Below are 21,822 nucleotides of genomic sequence, written 5' to 3' on the forward strand. Positions count from 1 at the left end.
CGAGAATAAAATTGTATATGGACTTTCCCTTGTGCTGTACAAACCCTACTACATTATGGTTCTGTAACTTTTTAGTTTCCAACACACTGCACTTGTCACCTTAGTGATCAATCAGCCATCCAGTAGAATTCACAGGTAAGTACTAGGCTAGCTGCCTTTGTGGGCCAATTTAAGCCTTGCCAGTTTCCCTTTCAAAGGTGAGAATCAAACCCTGTACTTTGTATCTGTGAGGTTAACACTTTAACCATTATGCCAAACTTCAGTCCTTGACAACTCTCAACAACATACTCTATAGGTTACAATGGCATACTATGTCTTTATAGGGATTCACTTTGAAACATCGAATTGTTCAGAACATCGACGTTCTGATCATCGAGACCAGAACATCGATGTTCAGAACATCGAAGTTTCAAAATGAACCACACAAACACCAAATAAATTAAACAAACTATGTTATGCAGGGGGGGCTATGCCCCCCTGCACCCCCCATGTGCGGGTCTGTGCCCCTCTCACACCCCCTGCTTAAATATTCCCACTCCGAGATTGAACTACAGTGGGGTAAGGGAAATCTCCCATTTACCGCTATATGCGGAAGCGCTAAACGGGAGATTTCCCGTACCCTACCTGCAATGCCAACACTCAGTTGGCACACACAGACACACACACAAAACATGCAGGGCACCTTGCTGCCCTGCATACACACCCACAATTCTACATTTTCACTTACCTGGCACTTCCACTTTAAACCTTCGATGTTCTGAACATCAATGTTCTGGCCTCGATGATCAGAACATCGATGTTCTGAACATTCGATGATTTAAAGTGGAACCCTTTGTAGCTATGCAAACCAAGGGCAATTAGCCAACAAAACTTGGCACACACCGCACACACCCACCAGACTAAATGTATGCAGTCTATCACAACTATATGCTATATGGCCCACCCCTTGCATATCACAAACTCTACCAACTATGCTGCTGTAATTTGTTAGCCAACAGGTCTTTGCACCTGGGATCACTGACAATCTATCTGCAACTCATTTATGTTTTTGGAGACCAGAATTACCTATTTTATTAAAATCCCAGAATCTGTATTGAATTGCCCTGCTGCAAACAACACAAAGAGGTTATTATCCCATGTCTATAAAAAATCTTATCTAAAATGCATACCCATGGTTAACCATACCGACTGTATTAACTTTCCTATGCAGCTGCATAAGGTGTTTTGCCAATTAATTTGTTTCTATTACAAGTAATGGCCATTTTGTGTGACCTTCCTGTATGTACTTTTAAAATTTATGGCTAAAGTTTTGCTGCCTTTTGTGGGAAAGCCTGTTAGTATACTGCCCTAGATCTGTAGGCAATCACAGAATAACCACATGCCTGCTTATTCATGTCTGAGAAGTTCCACCACCTTATTAAACTACTAGCCTAATGCTCCACTGCCTACCAGGTGATCCACTACCCACTTCTTTATTTAAATTTACCTGCATGACGCCTCTTATGACATCTTCAAGTCATTATTTAAACTGTTTGGACCAAAAGCCCAGTCTTGCCCATTAATAATATGACATGATAGCCCGCTCCCAGCTAGATGATTCAGTCACTTAAACTTATGCAGCCTAACAGCCAGTTCCCCAAAGTCTGATATCAGCACTACAGAAATATCCCCATTTGAGAAGATCTGCACTCAATAATAAAAAAAGCAACAAGGATAACAACCTAAGTAGCTTGCATTACTGTGCAGACACTGTTCTCAAGTTTTGCTGACTGATGAAGACAGTATAGGCAGCAAACAAGAAGGATAAAGGAGGAGAACTGCTAGTAAAATAGCACCATAGGAGCACCTCTTGGGGGCTACATAATGCCTACTGTGTGCTCCCCTCAGTAATACTATGGCAGCCTTAAAAAATGGTATATGTGTTTTCTTTACACATGTAAAGCCAACAAACAGGGCTGAAAGGAATCCACAATGATGAACGAGTACATAAAGGGAACTAGAAATTTAAATGGATTATCATTCATAGAATCATAGGAAAATGCTAGGCTAACAACTCTAAAGGGCCTTTTTTATGCCTAGCCATTCTTCAGCTCCTTAGGTTTAGATGAGAGTAGGGTATATGTAATGGGGGCACCATCTACAAGTGTCATCTCTCTCTAATAAAGACATAGGTGCCCAACCAAGGGTAAAAGTATGAATCCCCATTCACTGATCAAAGCTGCTCTTAAATAAGTGCAGGCATAAACTCTGTTACACATGAATGAGAAGTCTGTTCCAGAGAATTAGTAGTTTCAGAGAGATAAACCTGTCCCTCCAGCATGTCTTAGTTATGTTTCAGACAAGGTTTAGGAGCCTGGCTAGGGTGTTTCTTATGCCATTTGTTTTATTTATGTGCAACATGTATGTTAAGGCGGATCAGAGGATGCTTTTTAAGCAAGGCATAGGTCACCTCTAAGCAGCCTTTAGGAGACTGAGTATAAGGTTATGGCTTTGAGGTAGAATGCATAGGATTGTTTTGTACACCATGTATTCTTTTTATGAGGAACCCCTGTGGATGCTTCTGTTAATGTAGATGTCTGGTCACTACATAACAAAGGGAGCACTGCACTCAATGATTGGTCAAAGGAAAGCAGAGTACAATGGAACAGTTACATGTTTGGACCTAGATCCCATAGTCTTGCTTATAGGTTGTGCAACACAGAATGACTTTCTTAATATAACAACACATGATGGTCAAAGGCCAAGTCACTGTCTACACGCTTTTCCAAATCCCTGACCTCTGGGTCTTCTCTAAGGGGTGTATTATCAATGTAGTAATTTTCAGGGATGGCAGCAGTCTTGTTGAAAAATACTATTATGTGCTTCTTTACACTGAGTTTCAGACTATGACTCCAGCAGCAGTTATTAGTCGGTGTCAGGCCTTCCTGGACGGCATTTGTGTCTTGGGGGATTCAATGACTGCACTTAGTTTGTAATCATCTGTGAACTTGGTCAGCCAGAGGGCTTTTGATGTTAGCTTTGACTTCACAGAAGTATGCCAACCAGAAACAGCCCCACAATGAGCCCTGAGGCACTCCACTAGTGACTGGCCTTTTTGTGGAGGTAGACTCCTGAATCCTAACTTCTTGGGTCTATCTGTAAGCCAGATGGCTATTCGGTGGGTGATGTAGGGGTTTATACCTAATTTAGAGAGCTTTTTTACAATCCCCCAGTGGGGTACTTTGTCAAATGCTTTGGCCAAGTCAAGGTAGACAGCATGTACTATTTCACCCTCATCCATTGTTTCCATGACCTTCAAGAAAATGTCCACCAGGTTAAGCAGGTTAACCCACCCTTGTGCAGATGGATAATCACTGCAGTTCTCCATTGGTTTGACATGGAGCTTGCTTTGTAGGCTATGGTTAAACAGTGATTCTAGTGGACCAAACAATTCATAATTCTAATCATCAAGGAAGCATCCTGGGATATCACCAGATCCCATCGATACACTGTTTTTTTTTTAACTGTGGAGAGTGCATTTAGGACCTGTCCCCTATTGATAGCTGGGGAGTTATAGCTGGAGGCATTTCTTGAGGTGTGTCAGACGGGCAAAAGTGAGATGAAATTTGAACTGAATTTATCAACCAGCAGACATTCTGTATCCGCTTACTCAGTAAAAGTGGCTTCATTTACAATTAGTTTGGCACATGGTTATATATTGCCCTTGTGGTTGTGGGCATAGCTGAAGAATACATTGTGATTGTCCTTATCCTGGGAGGCTACTTTCACTAAAATGTGGCTTTGGTAGATTTAACTAGTCCATTACTTAATATGATGTAGTTCTTCCATTGCTGGGCATTGCACTTCCTATTGTTGGACGTGATTTTCTTCCTTTTGTTATACAAGCTATTTATGTTGAGACTCCACCAGGGTGACTTGCTTTTTGAGGTTGTCTTATGCTATGTTTGGCAGGCACTACTGCTTCTATGCAACTGCATACAGGACTGAATAGGGTTTTTGTGAATGACTCCACATATGCAGTGGTAATACAAGAAAAAGAAAAATAATCTGGTTCCACACAGCAGTGAAAATCAATATGTCCTTTATTGTAGTAGGTAAGCACTTTCTCGGAATAACATCTGCTTCATCAGATGGTTGGTTATACATTGTCTCAGGATGCAGAGTTCTATCAAGCTGGCTTCTGAGACAGGAGGAAAATGCAGATCCATGGTTTCAGGTATCTATATAGTGGGCTACAGGAGAATCTTGCTATGGGGATATGAAATTAAGGTTTTGATCAGTTATTAAAAAATAAACTCTTCAGTTCTCTGCTCCTTTTGGTTGCAACTTCTGTAAGGTAGAACTAACACTATATATGACAGATTTGCTTGGATGGTAGTTAGGTGAGAAACACGGTCCTGCTCTAATCTTGTACAGCAATGCTCCTCCGCATATATTCGTTAAGCAGCTATATACTCAGGAACTCTTTGGATTAGTTTTTAGGGAAATGGAGATTAGAGTACCTGTATCTATTCAGGGCATGCCAAACACTGCTGTGTGAAGCCTGACTTTTCACAAATGTGATACCTTTATACAGGCAGACAGAAAAAACGAAAGAAGCAAAATAACCTACTGCCCAATCATCATAAGCTCACTTTAAAGTTTCCAGGTGAATATCGTACAGAAGACAAACAGTGTACACTCTACTTTCATCAGATGGCTGACACAACATTTCTAACTTTAAATCACTGAAATGAAGTCCAACATGCAGTAAATAAGGTTAAAATAGTGAACCGAACAGCCAACACAAAGTCAGGCAGAAGTACAGAAACGCAACAGTTGACACACTGACAAAAAACAAAAACACTTTAAAATATGTGAGAGAGCAAAAACTGTACAAATAATGCACAAATATTAAAGCAGCAGTACTATATTTCCAGATAAAGTACAACACAGCAATACAGAATTATTTAGCTGTGGATGAATTTAAATACGGCAAAACATTCATATATACAAAGTAGACAACAGGGAAACACAAAAGATATACTACAGAAGGTCGAAACACAGAAGATTGAGGCTATGTGCTATTGACTTTTTAGCAGCACTAAAAGTCTGGTAGTCTGTTGCATAAAACTGCAATATAGCAAGGACTGTTTTTTTTTTTTTCTCGTTCCCCACTGTAGTGCAATCTTGAGTTGGTATATATAATTAGCACGGGGTGTGGGGGTTACTGGTAGCTTTCCCCCACTCCTGCAAAGATGTTGGTTTGAGTGCATTCACTGTTGTGTCTCAACCTTCTGTGATTGATCTTTTGTGACTCCCTCTTGTAAGCTTTCAAGATAATTAATGTATTCCTCTGGATACAGCTTAACAGTCAAATACAGAGGCAAAAGCAACAGAACTTAAAAGCACCTCAGAGTGCATTCTTCTTTCGGCTTTTTCTGGTTATGGGTCACCACAGCAGATCACCTGTCCGCTCATGATTGGCAGTGGAGTTGTTACAGTGTCGAGTTGCCAGCCCGACACCCAACCTTCCACAGAAGGCACACACATGCACACACTCACACCTAGGGCCAATTTAGAGTGTCCACTCCACCTACAGCATGTCTTTGGGATGTAGGAGGAAACCGGAGAACCCAAAGGAAACCCACACGACCACAGGGAGGACATGCAGAGTCTGCATACAAGGCACCCTAGCCGAGGATCGAACAGGAGAACCTCTTGCTGTGAGGCAGCAACACTAACCTCTACAAATAAAGCACAAACATATCAATAGCACTTTGTATGTTTCACATAAAGTGCAACACAGCAATACAGATTAATTATTTAGCTGTGTATGTATCTGGATACAGCTCAATAGTCAAATATAGAAGCAAAAACAACAACAGGCAAAAGTATCTAAAAGTGTAAACAAAACTCTGCAAATGAAGCAAAAACATATCAGTAGCTCTTATACATTTCAAGATAAAGAGAAAAACAGCACTGAAAGGTACTGAACACCAGTTACTAATGGAAGTAACTCACAAAGGAGCAGTAGATGTTTAAATAGATCACTGCTGCAGTAGCCATAAGCTACAGGGGATGTCCAGTCAAGGAGCAGACCCAGCCAGACAGGTTTCCAAAGCTATAGGGCTCCCTCCTCATACTCAAGCCAGTAGTATGTGCATGGCTATGAATAGTACCAGTGGCTAGGGCACTGAATACCTTAGCGCTTTTTTGCCTCTGCAGATAGGGAGGTAAACACCCTGCAAGACAGTAACACACCAATCACAAATCCATAGTGTGGCAAAAAAAAAAATAGCAAAAATTGATGGAGGGAGGGTGGGAGTGAGCAGCTAATGTAGTGGTAATCTATTTGAACATCTACTGTCATGGTAATTTTACTTTCACAACTGGACTATGTTCACCATAAGCTCACAAATTCAGTAGCCTTAAGCTATATGTGATGTACACCAGAGCTTATTGAGTAAGGAAGGAGGAAGCTACATCATTTTTAAAGATTTCTTGAAGAATAGTCCTAGCAAAATCTGCTGTATAGTTTGAGAAGCTGTGCACTGATGGCCAAGGCTGATGCTAATGAACTGTTTTAAAGACCTCAGCAGATATGTGATCCTCCTGTTGTGAACATTACAGATAACCAAACGGCAGTCATCAGCTGCCAAATTGGTCACTTACAATGGCATTAAGTAAAACAGATAAAAAGAAGTGCAATAAAAGCATTTTATATCAATTCCAATTAAAATTCTGCAGTCAAACATCTAGTATTTTATTATATACTGTTTTGTACTAAACTAAAATAAGACAAAAGTAGTTATTTATAAAAAGAAATGTGTAGTTACTATTTTAGTGCCATTAAATCTTTTAACAAATTCAGAAAGCCAAATCCAGCAAACCATCATATGTGCTTTTCAGAAGCTAGAGCATACTTTGTTTTTATGCAATTGGCAGAGACTGCAAATTCTCACTAAGATAACTTCTTTTAATTTGAATTGGAAAAAGAGGAAAAGGTGTCACAGCAGTGGGATGAAAGTATTTGTCACAGAAGCAATACAGAGAAAAATGTTTTACTTGTCTCAACCAAATATCAGCCACTGATAAATGTTTGCTGTATTGTTGGTTATTATGGTTAAGCGTATGTGTTTGGAGGAGGAGTGAGTCAGCATCCTAGCCATGCAGAGAAAATATGTGGCATAAATATAACAGGGGGGTAGGTGGAAATGTATGACTCATTAACAGATTAATTTTTAAGTGTGCATGTTATAGTGAGAGACTGATGAAACATTCCATTTCTTTTGTAGTCAAAACAATCCTTAAAAATGTAGCTGTCAACCTAATAGTCATTCAATAAAATAATTCCAAGTACAAAACATGTGCAGTGCTGATGCAAGGATTTGCAGCACACTGAACCAGTGAAAACAGTTCCTGTTACTTAATTTACTCACATATTTTAGTAAAAATATTTCAAAGTGTAAATGTATGCTAAAACACTACATTCCTAAAAAAAAGTGACACTGCATCGGGAGGACAACTTTTAGAGCTCTTAGCAGTTCAAGTTAAAGAACACAAACCTGTTCCTCTAGTGCAGTAGTACAGCAGGAATATAATATACAGCAGTGCAGTAGTACAGCAGGAACGTAATATACGGTAGTGCACTACGACAGTGACAGTGGCTTAATGAAGATCTAAGTCCGGTGTAGGCCCAAAAGCAAATTTCATTCTAACAAATGGTATTTTAACCACTGAGTACCTTGACATACTCCTCAATGAAACTTTATTCATACTCTCTTAGCATATTATCACTACAAATGATGTTGAATTCTGAATAAGCACACATTTTGATCATTTTTAAGGTACGACAGTAAGTGAAATACTGTTGCTTTGCAGTTTAGTTCACTCTACAAACATTGTCTTCTTGTTTCAAATTACTTTCACAAATATCACAAGCTGATAACCTGTATTAAGGACAGTTAATGGATGTGCTACTCAAGGTGAAAAAATAATCTTTTTCATGCTTACTCTAGAACAACAAATCTATTATGGCTGGTGCAGTGGTGCAGCAATAGCATTACCGCCTCAGAGAAAGAGGTTCGATTATCGGCTGGAGTGCCTTCTGTATGGAGTCTGCATGTCCTCCCTGCGTTTGTGTGGGTTTCCTCTGGGTGCTACTGTTTACTCCCATATTTCAAAGACATGCATCTGGAGCATTTCTCCCAGGCCTCCGCTGAAAATTGCCATTGTTCCAAGTCGGACTTTCCCAGTAAACAAATGTTACATAAATAAATAAATTTTTGCTGTCTCAAAGTTAACTGTAGTGCTTTAGTACATACTGATGATACATTATTTTCATGTTATTCTTCCTGTTTTAGCCTCCCTGACTCTTAGAGTTGCCAGGGTTGGGGAAGTTGGGAAAGCAAACCTATGTACTGATTCTAGTAGCTCTCAGTACCTTCCTGTTATCCAATTTATTTGTATGGTTTCTTGGTTTACAGTTTTAACAGAACTCTCTAATGCTGTTACCTAAAGACACATATGACTGCATAGCATCATGTGATGTGTGTGTTTGTGTGATTGTTTATGACTGACTAATGCTGTTACCTGAAGAGACATATAACTGTACAACATTGTCACAGACTAACTGCCTGCATTAGTTCTTCAAATTAAACTGAATTAAATAAACTACAAAGGCCTTTTGGCTCCAAAGTTAAGACTAAGGCCCAGGTTCAACTAGTAGCCTGGGCAACCAGAAAAAAAAAAAAAACAGAAAAGAGGTTGCCCACCTCTCTCAGTGGTGAAAGATGGAAGTGTGCTGGAAATGCCTAACATGACACCTCCACTGCAGAAATCAGGATCTGCTGATGATGGTACGGACAGGGCGGGTGGGCTCTGGAAGTTGCATCATCATGGAGTCAATGCCATAACCCTCATCACAATGTTGATGTGCATGAACACCCCGCCTACATCTTTATAATATTCTGAGTAGGTAGTTAAAGTTACACAAAAACACTCAGTCATAGTATGATGGCTACCTACCTAGCTAATCCCAGAAGCATAGTTGGCTCAACCAGCACCCTGAGCTAGTACCGTAAGCTAGCACTCTACATCCTCAGCTTCAAGTGAAGCAGAGAAAAAAAAAAGGCACTTTCATGTACTAAGCTGATGGCTACAATGTAGTGATTGGCTTATTACAGGTCAAGGTCCCCAAAGTCTTCTATTGAAGTGCAAAAACAAAAACATCAACAACAAAAAAAATGTTCCTTATAGCCAGGCGTCAAGATGTGCAACGTGCCCTGCCACTCTCCTGCTCAGCCATTCAGGTCCAGTTTCTCTGCTCTGCCCCGTTCCACCTCTTTTGCATTCAAACTTGTGCACTGTAATGCTCCATGTGTGCCTAAACTGTAACAACTGTTTACAAGTTTAAAAAATCTCTCTCTTTTTTTTTTTTACTAACACCTTTTTCACTAAAACCTGAGCACTGCAGTGTTCTGTGCAGGCAAGGTATAAACTGTAACAACTGTCTGCTACATTTGTAACAAACAGTTGCTAAAGTTTATGCTGAGGTTAGCGTTGTCACCTCACAGCAAGAGGTTCTCCCATTCGATCTCAGCTGGAGCGCCTTCTGTGTGGAATCTGCATGTCCTCCCTGCGGTCAATTGATGTTAAAGACATGCAGGTAGGTGCGAGCGTGAATGGGCATGCCTTCGTTGAAGGTTGGGCATTGGACTGGCAACTCGGCACCGTAAAATCCACTGCCAATCATGAGCGGACCGGAGTTCCGCTGTGGCGCCCCCTAACCGGGAAAAGCCAAAAGACTTTTTTAGGCACGGTGCACTACAGCGCTAAGGTTTTAGTTAAAAAAATATATATACATACAGTGTGTGTGTGTCTGTGTATATATATATATATATATATATATATATATATATATATATATATATTTTTTTTTTTTTTTTTACACACACTCATATATATATATATATATATATATATATATATATTACATACACACACACACATATATATATACACATTCACACACACACACACATATATATATATATATATATATATATATATATACATATTTTTTTTTTTTTACTTTTAAACCATAGAAAACTGATAGTTACAATGCAGCATGCAATTGCTACAGTTTAGACCACATGAAGTTCTACAGGGCTCAGGTTTGAGTGCAACAGAGGAGGATTGTGGACATGGCACAGAAACTGAGGTTGCAATGCAAATGCAATACTGCCTTTTAAATGCCAATATAGCATTAGACATTGGGATAGTCTGATCACACCCACTGAATACTTTATGCCTGGGGCCAGTTGCCCCTCTCACCTCACCCTAGCTACACTACTGGCATATTCATTCCCAGCACATAACTGCAAACCTCCACATAGCCTCTAGGAGAAGGACACTAAGGGCAAAGAGTTATGCTGGGGTGTTGTCATGCATAAGGAAGTAAAGAGGATGAAAAACAAGCAGGCTTATACGGGTCTTAGCAGTAGCTAAGAATGACTGGAAATTAAAGTAATTAATTAATTAATAAGATTTTAAAGTAATTTTAATTAAAAAGTACCACATTTATTAAACAGAAAAGCACTGAGTTTATTTTTTGTTTCAGTCTAGTCAACGGAGGGATTAATCAAATATTGTACTGTAGTACGAAGTCTGAAACATATCCAGTTAACTACATTACTTATTACCAAATAAAATGCTCTGCATACAGGAATCAGGTTAGCTGTCTGTTGTTTTAGCCTGCTGTGATACTTAATGTAAACTCTTAAAGGAGTAGGAACACAGCCTTAGCAAGAGTGCAAATGGTGTCACTCCATTATGGCAATCTGATACTAACAACTTTGGTAATCACATGCTGGGTCAAGGTTTATTTAATTGTGCTTGATTAGATGGTGATTTCCATAGAAAACCTGAACATAAATAGTGCTTGGACCTCTACTGTATATTTAGAGATGATTATTGAGAGAATCTGTGCAACCTGCTATTGGTAAACTGGGACTGCGCAGGAGACTTAGAATAACCAGACCTTAAGGTCAAGTTTTAGGAGTTTCCATTCATAAATTTAATCCTTCAGTCCTCATGTGGTATATTTATAGGTTCATACTAGGCTAATGGCCACCAGGGTCTTTACAAGCCTAGCTGTGCGACCTAAGCCAGTTTTGTCCCAGAATTCCTTGGATGCCTATATGGTGGGGTATGTTAGTAAAAAGAGGTAGCCAAGGGGCATGTGGTGAGGTATGTTAGTTGGGGATTCATTTACTTGCTGTTGACCTCTGTCCATCAGAGAAATGGGGGGGGGGGCAGGCCAGGGGGTGAATGTGCAATTTGCCCATCCAGTGATCAAGTTTTCTCCTGAAAAGGGTCAGGGATGAACTCTGTTTCATGTAAATGAGGAGCTTATTCCATAGTACAAGGATCCTTTGAGACACATCAGTCCCACCAGCAGGTTTTATTTATGTCAAAGACAAAGTTCAAGTCCTTGGATCTAGTGTTTCTGATGCTGTTTGTCTTGCGGATGTGCAAGAGATCAATTACAGCTGGATCTGAGGCCGTCTTATTGCTAGGCATAAATCGCCTCTCGGTAACCTGTAGGGCACGGAGTACAGAGATAGGATCTCCAGGTGATTTGTGTAGGATGGGGTATTCATACCCTGGATTCTCCTGGTGAGAAACGTTTAAAGGCATTCCAGCTGATGCAAGTGCCTGGTTAGGTACATGCCAAATGGAGCATTGTACTCAATGATGGGTCTGATAAGGCTTAGTAGAGTGCTACTTTTACTTCCTTTTCATTTTACTAAATTAGAACTATACTTTAATACACTTCTGGTAAATTAGAGCAAGTCTGTATACCTTAATATTGCTGTATTTGGTACACTGAAGCTAGACAATATGCACAGTTATAATTTAGCCTCCAAACACAACAATGGCCTCTGAATCTTCCTAGCACAATGTAACTAAAACATGGTAGTTTAAACAGCCTCTTCTAAGTACTGCATTTGAAATGTTACAAAAAAACCTCAATATTTTGCATCAGTCCAGCAACTTATTTGCATGTTTCTCAGGTCTGATGCCTTCACTTTGTGACCAATTAATTAACTCCCTTTGCATTTAAACCATGGTGCTCTATCAAACACTTGCAGCTAACCACTACAATTCTTCTCTTTCCTTTACTCTGCGCAGTATTTGCATACATATTGCTCAAATGCAAACCAAATCCCTGTGCCATTCTCAAAAACCCAAGCTAATGTGACATGTGTGTTCAACAGGTGAAGCATACAAGGTGGACACACAAAAACAGATAATGCTCTTATATATCCCGCCAAATGACCAGAGCAAAAACTTAATATTGCAGCTGGACATGCTTCACCATGACGATAATCAAAAAGCTTCAAGATCTCTGAGGAATTACAATGGGCAGCAAACTGAGACTACATATTACACGAGTTTTCCAAGTATGCCACAATCATTTGGCTAAACTTTAGGGAGTATTTCTTGTAAGGGAAGGTCCATTCAGCAATAAGACAAATGGCATACTACTGTTCATTTAATGGAAGCATTAGTAGTCTGACTACAGATTACTGCTGTATAGGCCAATTGCTAGGTTAAGTAAGAAGTCCCAAGTTATTCATCACTTGTAACATCTATCAAGAAGCACTGAGAACTCATTTGTGGAGTCCAGATTTTACTACTCTGATCAGCTTCATTCTACAGGAACTTCACTCAAGCAAATACTCTTAGATACTAGTGCAAGTCCCCTTTTAAGTGTGTTCACAGCAATAAAGCCATAATTGTAAAAATGACTTTCCAAATGAAATGCATTTTTCCAAAAAAATTTTTATTAAAACATTTGTTGAATCAAGCCAAAAGAGTAAGTTAATTTAAGATACAAAATAAAACATGCTGCCTTAACAACAAATAATGAAAGTCTACATCACCAACATTCTTAAATGGCTATATGATTCAACTTCAAAAAGAAACTACAAAGGAAAAGTAATAAAGTTGAATATCTGTATAAAGACTTTATAATTTAGCTTTACTAGCAATGATCCTATTACCTCCTCAAAATGTTACACCTATATTTCAACAACAGCACTCACTTTTTACCAAATTCTAAAATGTAACACTGTCGTTGTCATCCTCAAATGTAATGGTACTTATTTTTCTTATTAGATACAAACAGCTAAATAAAAAGTCCACAAAAGAATGGGACAATGAACTCCTCTACTTCTAGTACAATTCAAAACGAAAGTAATTCACATTTTTTGAAGCCATCATCTTTTTTCAATCCATCAGGAAATATAACATTTGAGTAGCACTAAGAATTTCTAGATTGAAAACATACTTATTGCACAGCTTGTCCAAATTCCTGAATATATAAGACCATATTTTTACTTGGACTTCACCAATCCACCTTCGATTCAAAATCAAATTTTTAGATTATTAAAATATTTAGCCTTATCAGATGTATATATGGTGAGATGCAAGTAATCTGCTAATAAGAATAACATTTTTAATTATTAATTACAAAATGAATGTGTATAGCTATATAAAATAAGGCTAATCAATGTTCAATAATAATACAAAATAGTGTCTAAGTCCCGAAATCCATTTCCTCCCAGTAATATGATCTTTAATGGAGTTCCTTCCCTCACCATCAATTTCTCTGGATTTCTAAGCACTAATCACATTCTTTATTATCTAAATGACAAATCCATTAATATAGCTCTTCAGATGCTCAATGCTCAACATCTACTAATGCACAAGTATCTTTCACACTGACATAGCTGCATCTACTTTCATATAATCTAATTAGCAAATGTATGTGTAATATTAATGTCTGTTCATGTATTTTACTAAATGTCTGTTTAAAAATGTTGCAATATGTTGAAGTTTTTCTCCCCAGAACTCCAATTAAAAAAGTATTTTATAACTAAATCCATCAGACAAATCTGGTTAACAAAAGCAAAAATAAATAAATAAAATAAAGATTCTGGCTTTATTAAGAGACCTCAAAAATATGCTAATATTTTACTGACTCTCTTACTATAGTGTTTAGTTGGCACTGAAGTAGCAGTTTGAATAACAAAAATTCAGAAGAAGGGTCATTTTAATCGAATGTACTTTATCTTTAAATGGAATAATAATTCTAACTGTCTAAACGTTAATGCTAATAATAAAACTCGAATAATACAATTATAATTGGCCTTGAAGTGTCAATATTATTTGGAAAAAATGTTCCTAAAGAGATAAAGTTTACTTCCTAACAAATTATAGTTATATTTTATAAACAATGCTCACTCAGTGATCCAATTGACCAATAAAGTACTAATTTATTTTCAGTAAAATGTAGATTTCATAGGTTGGTACTAGGCTATCAGCCCTAGGGCCTATACAAGCCTAGCCATAACGATTCCCTGATTATTTCTTCCCACAGTATTTATTTTCGTGGACCCCTGTCTAGCAGGGCGACTGACATGATCCCCGGGGTGAATTTCCTATTTCCCATCCAATCATCAAGGTTCCTTTTGAAGAGGGCCAAAAGAAGTGCTCTGCTTGAAATGTATAGGCAGTCTATATTCCAGAGTCTGGGGAGTCTCTGGATCAGGAACTTACTCCTCCAGCATGTTTTGTACATTGTGATGACAAGGTTTAGATCCCTGGAGTGTGCGTCTCTGAGGGATTAGGATTTCTTTAAATGTAGCATGCCCAACAGCTCTTGGTTTGACATGGCCTTGTATGTTAAGCAGAGACTGCCTCTGAGTAGACGATATGTGACAGAGTATAGGTGGAACCTTTTTTAGATGGCCAGCATAGGGCAGCTGCTTTAGGCCTGTGATTCTTTTAGTGAAGTATTTCTGCAGCCTTTCCAGTTGTTGCAGATGTCTTGAGAGGTACATACCAAACAGGGCATTGTATTCTATAATGGGTCTAATGAGGGATGAGTACAGTGGGACAATGACCTCCTTTGTTCTAGATGAAAAGCCCTTAGTGATGAGGTGTGCCACATAGAAGGATTTCCTGACTGTTGTGGCAATGTGGTTATCGAAGGTGAGACCACTGTCCACCTGTGTCCCCAAGTCTCTTTCGGTGTTTAGTGTACTGCCACCTATGTGGTAATTCACGGGTACATGTTTTTCCCCAAAGGGGATAACTATACATTTCTTGGCATTGAGCTTGAGCCCATGGCTCCAGCACCAAGCATCTGTTTCTGTAAGGCCCTTTTGTAGAATATCCACATCATTTAGGGATTCAATAATGGCTCCCAGTTTGCAGTCATCTGCGAACTTTGTTAGCCAGAGTCCCTTAGTGTTGGCCTGTACTTCAGAGAAGTAGATGCCAAACAAGAGCGGTCCCAGGACTGAACCCTGAGGTACTCCACTTGTCACTTGTCTGGAGCTGGATTTGGAGTTGGCTACTTTTACAGTGTGCATTCTGTCAGTAAGCCAGTTGGCAACCCATCAGGTAACGTAGGGATTAATGCCCAGCTTAGTAAGTTTATCTATGATTCCAGAGTGGGGGATGGTGTCAAAGGCCATGGCAAGGTCCAGATAGGCTGTGTGGACCACCTTACCCTTGTCTACGGTTTTGGAGACTGATTCGAAGAAGATAATCAGGTTCAGGAGACAAGATCGGCCCTTCACGAACCCGAACTGCGTGGGGTCCAGAGTTTGAAGGTTGCCAATGTCTTTGTTTATAAGTTCCATGATAATACATTCCATGGCCTTGCAGATCAGGCTCGTCAGACTGATGGGGTGGCAGTTCCCAGGATCCAAGGTGGATCCCCCTTTGTGGAGTGGGATAACTGTAGCTGTGCGCCACTCAGTGGGCACAAAGCCTGAGGTGAGGCTATGATTAAACATGACACTTACGTAAGGTGCCAGTTCATTTTTTAGTTCATGTAGTACACAGCCTGGGATGTCATCTGGTCCCATGGATGCTGTATTCTTAGCTTTGGACAGTGCATTTTTTACCTGTGTGGCCATTATTACCGGAATTTGGCAATCTTTCGGTATTGAGATGGGGCCTTTAGGGGGTGAAGTTTGCACTGAATTGATCTTCCAGGATATTGGCAATATCCCTGGGATCAGTATATTTAATGCCATTCTGTTGTAGATCTGAGCACTGCCATTTAGATTCTTGACATAGCTATAGAATGCCTTGTGGTTGTCTTTGGAACATTTGGCAATTTTATTTTTGTAACTAGCTTTGGAGGATTTTATGAGGGATCTCAGCTTCTTACTTAGGCTGGTAAGGGAGTTTTTTGCATCCTGGGATTTTCCTCTTTTCTGCAACAGTTTCTTCTTTCTGTTGTATAGTTAGTTTATGACAAGGGACCACCAGATTGGCTTCCTTTTTTTGGAGGAGAGCATCTTGGTTCTATTGGGGATGGCACGATTCATGCACGAGTGGATGTGCTCATACAGTGCCTTAGTGGAGGATTCAGCAGTCGAACTTTCAGTTCCCGTCTGCATGGGTGTCATGAAGATTGTCACTTCTGACTTGAATAGCATGAAGTTGGCTTTGGAGAAGTTTTTTATGGAAGTTTCCTTACTGGGGGGTGGGGTGGGGGTGGGATGTGTATGTCAAGGATGATTAGCTAATGGTCAGACTTGATCAACGAGGGGGTGACCATAGGTGTGGAGCATCAATTTCCCATGTTGGTAATGACCAGGTCTAGGATATTGGAGCCCCTGGTGGGACTATGGATTAGTTGGATCCAGGGCATTGGAATTTATGAATTCCAAGAACCACTGGGCAAAGGTGTTGGTATATGAGTAGTTTTCCCAGTTAATGGCAGGGTAGTTGAAATCACCCAGTATTAGGGTGTTTGGTTATATCTTAATATTTTCCAGTATGTTTAGAAATGTGTAGTGAGAATCTTGAGAATCCTGGGGCGTGGTGGGGGATCTGTAGCAAGCTACAATTTGGTTTGCAGTCTTACTTGGTGTTAGTTGCACCTTGAGAATTTCAGACGCATTGTGTTGGGCAACTAGTCTGGTATTGTGAATATCCTTGGTAAATATGGAAACTCCACCTTTAGTGTTTTGGTCCTGGTTTGATGGCCGAAAAGTGTGGTAAGAGTTGTAGCCTGGTATTGCAGGGGTGCTCTCTGCAGCCTTGAAGCAGGTCTCAGTTACTGCACAGATACTGATGTTCTCCATTTTTAGGAGTGCCTCGACAGAGTGCATTTTGAGTTTAGCCTTCTAGCACTGAGTAGAATTACCTTCAGATTTTGAAATGAAACATAAATTTTCAACAGTATATGAAAACAATTACTTAATTTTGTAGTAATTAATGATGACCGTTAGAAAACATATGTACACTTAATGAAAATAATGACAACAAATACTGCATTTTTATTATTACTATAGGAGTACCCGTGTCACTGTTTAAAATGTGATTAATAAAGATGCTTTAAAGCAATTGATTAATTTATACCGATAACAGAAAGCAGCATAACATCTTCAAATAATGAAACTGAATTCTTCATTCCCATCAAAAGAATAACCTTGTATTTTACCTAGTAACATTGCTTAATGTCTCCACAGCAAGAACACAACATGAGTGATTGTGAGAAAAGTTGTTTGTTGAGTTGTGTAACTCACACACCTATTTAACAAAAGCTATTGAATTATGCTAAATTCATTTATGATAGTCAAGAAAGCTATACATGAATAAGATCAAACCAAACAATCAAATAATTTTCCCAAATCAAGTCTAAAATAGTTCTTTCTTGCAATCACTGTGCTGTTTTAGTAATAACTTCCTTATTATCATCAAGAGCTTGCCTATTACCAATACATTCAGTTTGCTCTTTAAGAATAAGATTGAGCATAAATTATTTGATTTTAGTTTTTAAAACAGACAAGAATTTTGTGAACAACATTTACTAAACTTTTCATGCTGTTTTTCTTTTTTTTTTTTTTTTTATTTCAGACTTAATGACTCTTAGTGCCAGCCTGGGCAGTATCTTGCTGCACTGACATATTCTTTTACTCTGTCTTGCTGGGCTTCACAGAGATGCACTTCAGAGTGTCAGACAGCTTGCGCTGCATGTAGACAATACTGTGAGCAGGGACACAAATCACACACAGGTAGGCTGCTGCACTGGGGTCTATATCACTTCAGCGAAAACCCCATTACCCAAACACCCATACATCGACCCCAATACCTCGAACCACAAAATTCTCAAACGCACTAAACCGCAAAAAATAAAATATCGAACTGCCATAGTCAGCCAACCCCACCACCCGCTTAGTACCTACCCAAACAAAATAAATAAACCAGATACATACACTAACCAAACCCTACAGACATACACCCAAACAAAAGAAATAATCCAGATACATTCATTTAACAAAACCCCATTTCCAACACTACACTAAACCCCAAATACACAACTATCTATGCACTATCCTTAACCCCTCCCTAACCCTAAGGTCTGTAACTACTGCACACCTCCCCTACAGACATACACCCAAACAAAATAAATAACACACATACATTACTTAAAAAAAAAACTATATCCAATACTACACTAAATCTTACATACATTACCTATCTATGCACTTATCTTAATGCAAATCCTAACCCTAAAGTCCTATCTATCGCACACTTACCTTACTGAGCTATACCGCAGATGAGCCAACCAAAACAAATCGACATTTTGGAATTCACGGTTTTGGACGATCGAGGTTTATGTACTTCACGTGATACGGTTCGACGTGTTCGCTGAAGTAATATAGACCCACTGCACTACAGGGAAATATAGCATGCAGGACAGAAATGATTTAAGTAAACCATAATGGCATACCAGACAACATATTTAAAAGAACAAGGAGGTGGTGTCATGTGCCCTTGCAGAAGCCTCAGGTGAACATGTTGTGAAGCATATAGCAGCTCAAGCCAGCCCTTGTTGTAACAAGTTGCCATTATACTTGGCCAAGTGTCAACACATAGCAGATGGCAAAGTCCACTAAACTGGAACCCAGCAAGTTAAACATCATACTGGTGAAATGAAAGGGCAGTACAAGAAGGTAGGAAAATGGATATAGCAAGCAGTGGAGCACACAACAGGAGCACATAAAGAGAGGTTCACCCACACACACATATATATATATATATATATATATATATATATATATATATATATATATGTGTGTGTGTGTGTGTGTGTGTGTGTATATACACATTATATATATATATATATATATAGACAGAGACAGATAGTTATAGAGAGAAAGTAAGAGAAAAAAAGAAGAGTTAAAGAAACAAAGAGAAGAAATGTATGTAGATGGAATGCAGCAGGGGTTAACACTGGGTTATGTGTACAAACCAAGAGAAGGAGACAAAGGACACACACTGACAAACAGGGGGCAGACAAAGGGGTTCGCAAAGAAAGGAGTATGGGCAGCTTCCATTTACCAACCTACCCAGGGGGATATTAATGGGACTCAGTAGATGGAGTTCCTGGGTCCAGTTGGAAGTGTCTTTCAGCCACACCTGCTTCAAGTGGCAAGATGTCATGGGCTGTTCCTTCCAGAAAATCTGTAATCTTCTGTAGTAGGATTTGAAGCTCATTATCTCAGTATATCAATGCCCAGGTCAGCCATCACCTCTGCCTCCTGCTCTAGCTGAGATGAGATGTGTGACCGGATAGGCAACCTTGTGATAAATTAATACTCCCTGGGTAGGTTCACACACAATGACGCATTCTCACCCTGCTCACCTACCTCAGCCACTACCTTGGGCAGAGTGATGGTGGGTGAAAGCTGGTGCACCTGTCTCCCTAAAGGCCATTACAACCAGCAGAAGGCAAACAGAAAGGGAATGGTGTTATTACTAATGAGTCACATGTGGTAACTGGTGTCAAACAGGAGACACAATTGGAGACTGCTAACCTACTGTGCTTCAAGTTTCTGCTGTCTCCTGTGGCAACCGGTGGCACTCTCCCACTCTGCTCATGCTGAAAGACATAATGACATACAAGCCATAAAATACAGATGTTTAGGAGATGCAGAAATCAGTGCAAAGCTACACCTGTACATGTAAGTAAGCAGAAGCCTGAGATCATGCCCATGGATTGAAACATATGCAACTAAAGCAGAAGTAACTAAATGACCATACCTATGTACGGTTCAATAAAAGCATGGAAATGGTGGGTACAGGCATACAAACACAGCCATGCATCCTGCCCCTCAAAACATCACAGCACCAGAACAGTAGTTGTTCCACTGTTGTGTGTACTGTTGGCAATCACCCACTGCAGGCAATACGGCACATGCTGGAATTTCTCACAGGAAATTAACTTCATTAGAAACAGTGCCCTAAAAGGCAGTAAAAAAGAATGCATTACAACCGGAAACAGAGGAAATAACAGACACTTGCAATACCATTTGATCCATTCCTTCCAGACTACTGCTTCCTATATCTATAGATCTTAGGGGAGGCATTGTTGCAGGTCATTGTATAAGCAACTGCTTTACTCACTGGTATGAGGGATGCTGGTCACTCTAGTCAGGCAGATCATACCAGGCATCCACCATACAACATGGACCTGCATAAGGTTCTAACAGCTGCCCCTTGAACTGACTTGTGTGAGATGTACAACATGCACTTACTTGCCTTAATACCCAGGAAGGTGCTTCCCTTGGGGTACTCTCTCTGTCATCACAAATGCACAAGGATCTTGCCAGGTGAGCAATGCCCCAGTTAATTATAACTTTACCATAATGGAAATAATAAGGGATGTAAAACACACTTCTACAACGTTTACTAGACACCATCAAGCTCTCTGTGTTTTCATGACAGAAATTATGGCTCCCAATTAAAATGTCAGAATTAGCAATGCCGATTCCCAAAATAACAGAAAAAAAAAAACCAAAAAAAATTAGGACAAGAGTGAATATTGAAAATCACTTTTCTCCTTTAAACTTGTTTTCTGCCGGAGGGAAATCTGCCCTGCATCTCCCCAGTATGGAAGTCAAGTGCCCAACATTTCCTGAACTGATATATACCAACTCCAAGATCACCATAACTTGGAGAAAAGTGAATATTCTAAGAAATGTCACTCTCATACTTGATATACGTAAGTCTGGATTTTTGGTCATTAAGTCTCCACATTCCAGGACAAAGCATTATGGGTTCCAACATTTTAAATGGTTACCAAAATTATTTCAATCTGCATTGAAAGGTTTTAGCACTACACAGTATGGTCAGTGCTCAAAATAATTTTAAAACAAAGGTTCATCACTTTTAAATATTGCCAAATGAATGCATGAAAACCATCATCTAATCTTTACTGCTCTGCAAATAAAATGAAATAAACACTAGATCCAAATGAAGTCACAATTTCCAAATCTCAGTGAAATGGAATCGCAGAGCACAAATGCATAGTGATGGAAAGTTACATGTTATAAATGGCACACTAGAATGGTACCCTGAGTGAATTCAATAAGAATTGATATTATATGGTCTGTGACATGACTGCAACAACTAAAGTGTAAACTTTAACTGAATGTGTAATCATAGATGCTTCATCTTGGTAACAAATAAGCATGAGTGCTGCATTTTATGTGGAAAAAAATCATATGTATTACTATAGCAGGACACACACAGTTTACAGGAAGGAGCACTCTAAGCTGTAGCAACTATTACTGCAACACAAGTGTAAATTACTCATACGATATTAAATATATCTTCCACAAGTCCAAGAATTTTCAGTAAGACAGACTTCAGTCTAAATGCTAGACATGCCATCTTCTTAAAAGGGTTTTTGTCCCTCTCCTTTGAACTGCACTTGAACTTAAAAAGGCAGTCTCAATC

Source organism: Protopterus annectens, chromosome 14.part0 (assembly GCF_019279795.1).
Source record: "Protopterus annectens isolate FY-2018-M chromosome 14.part0, PAN1.0, whole genome shotgun sequence".
In the NCBI taxonomy this organism is placed as follows: Eukaryota; Metazoa; Chordata; order Ceratodontiformes; family Protopteridae; genus Protopterus; species Protopterus annectens.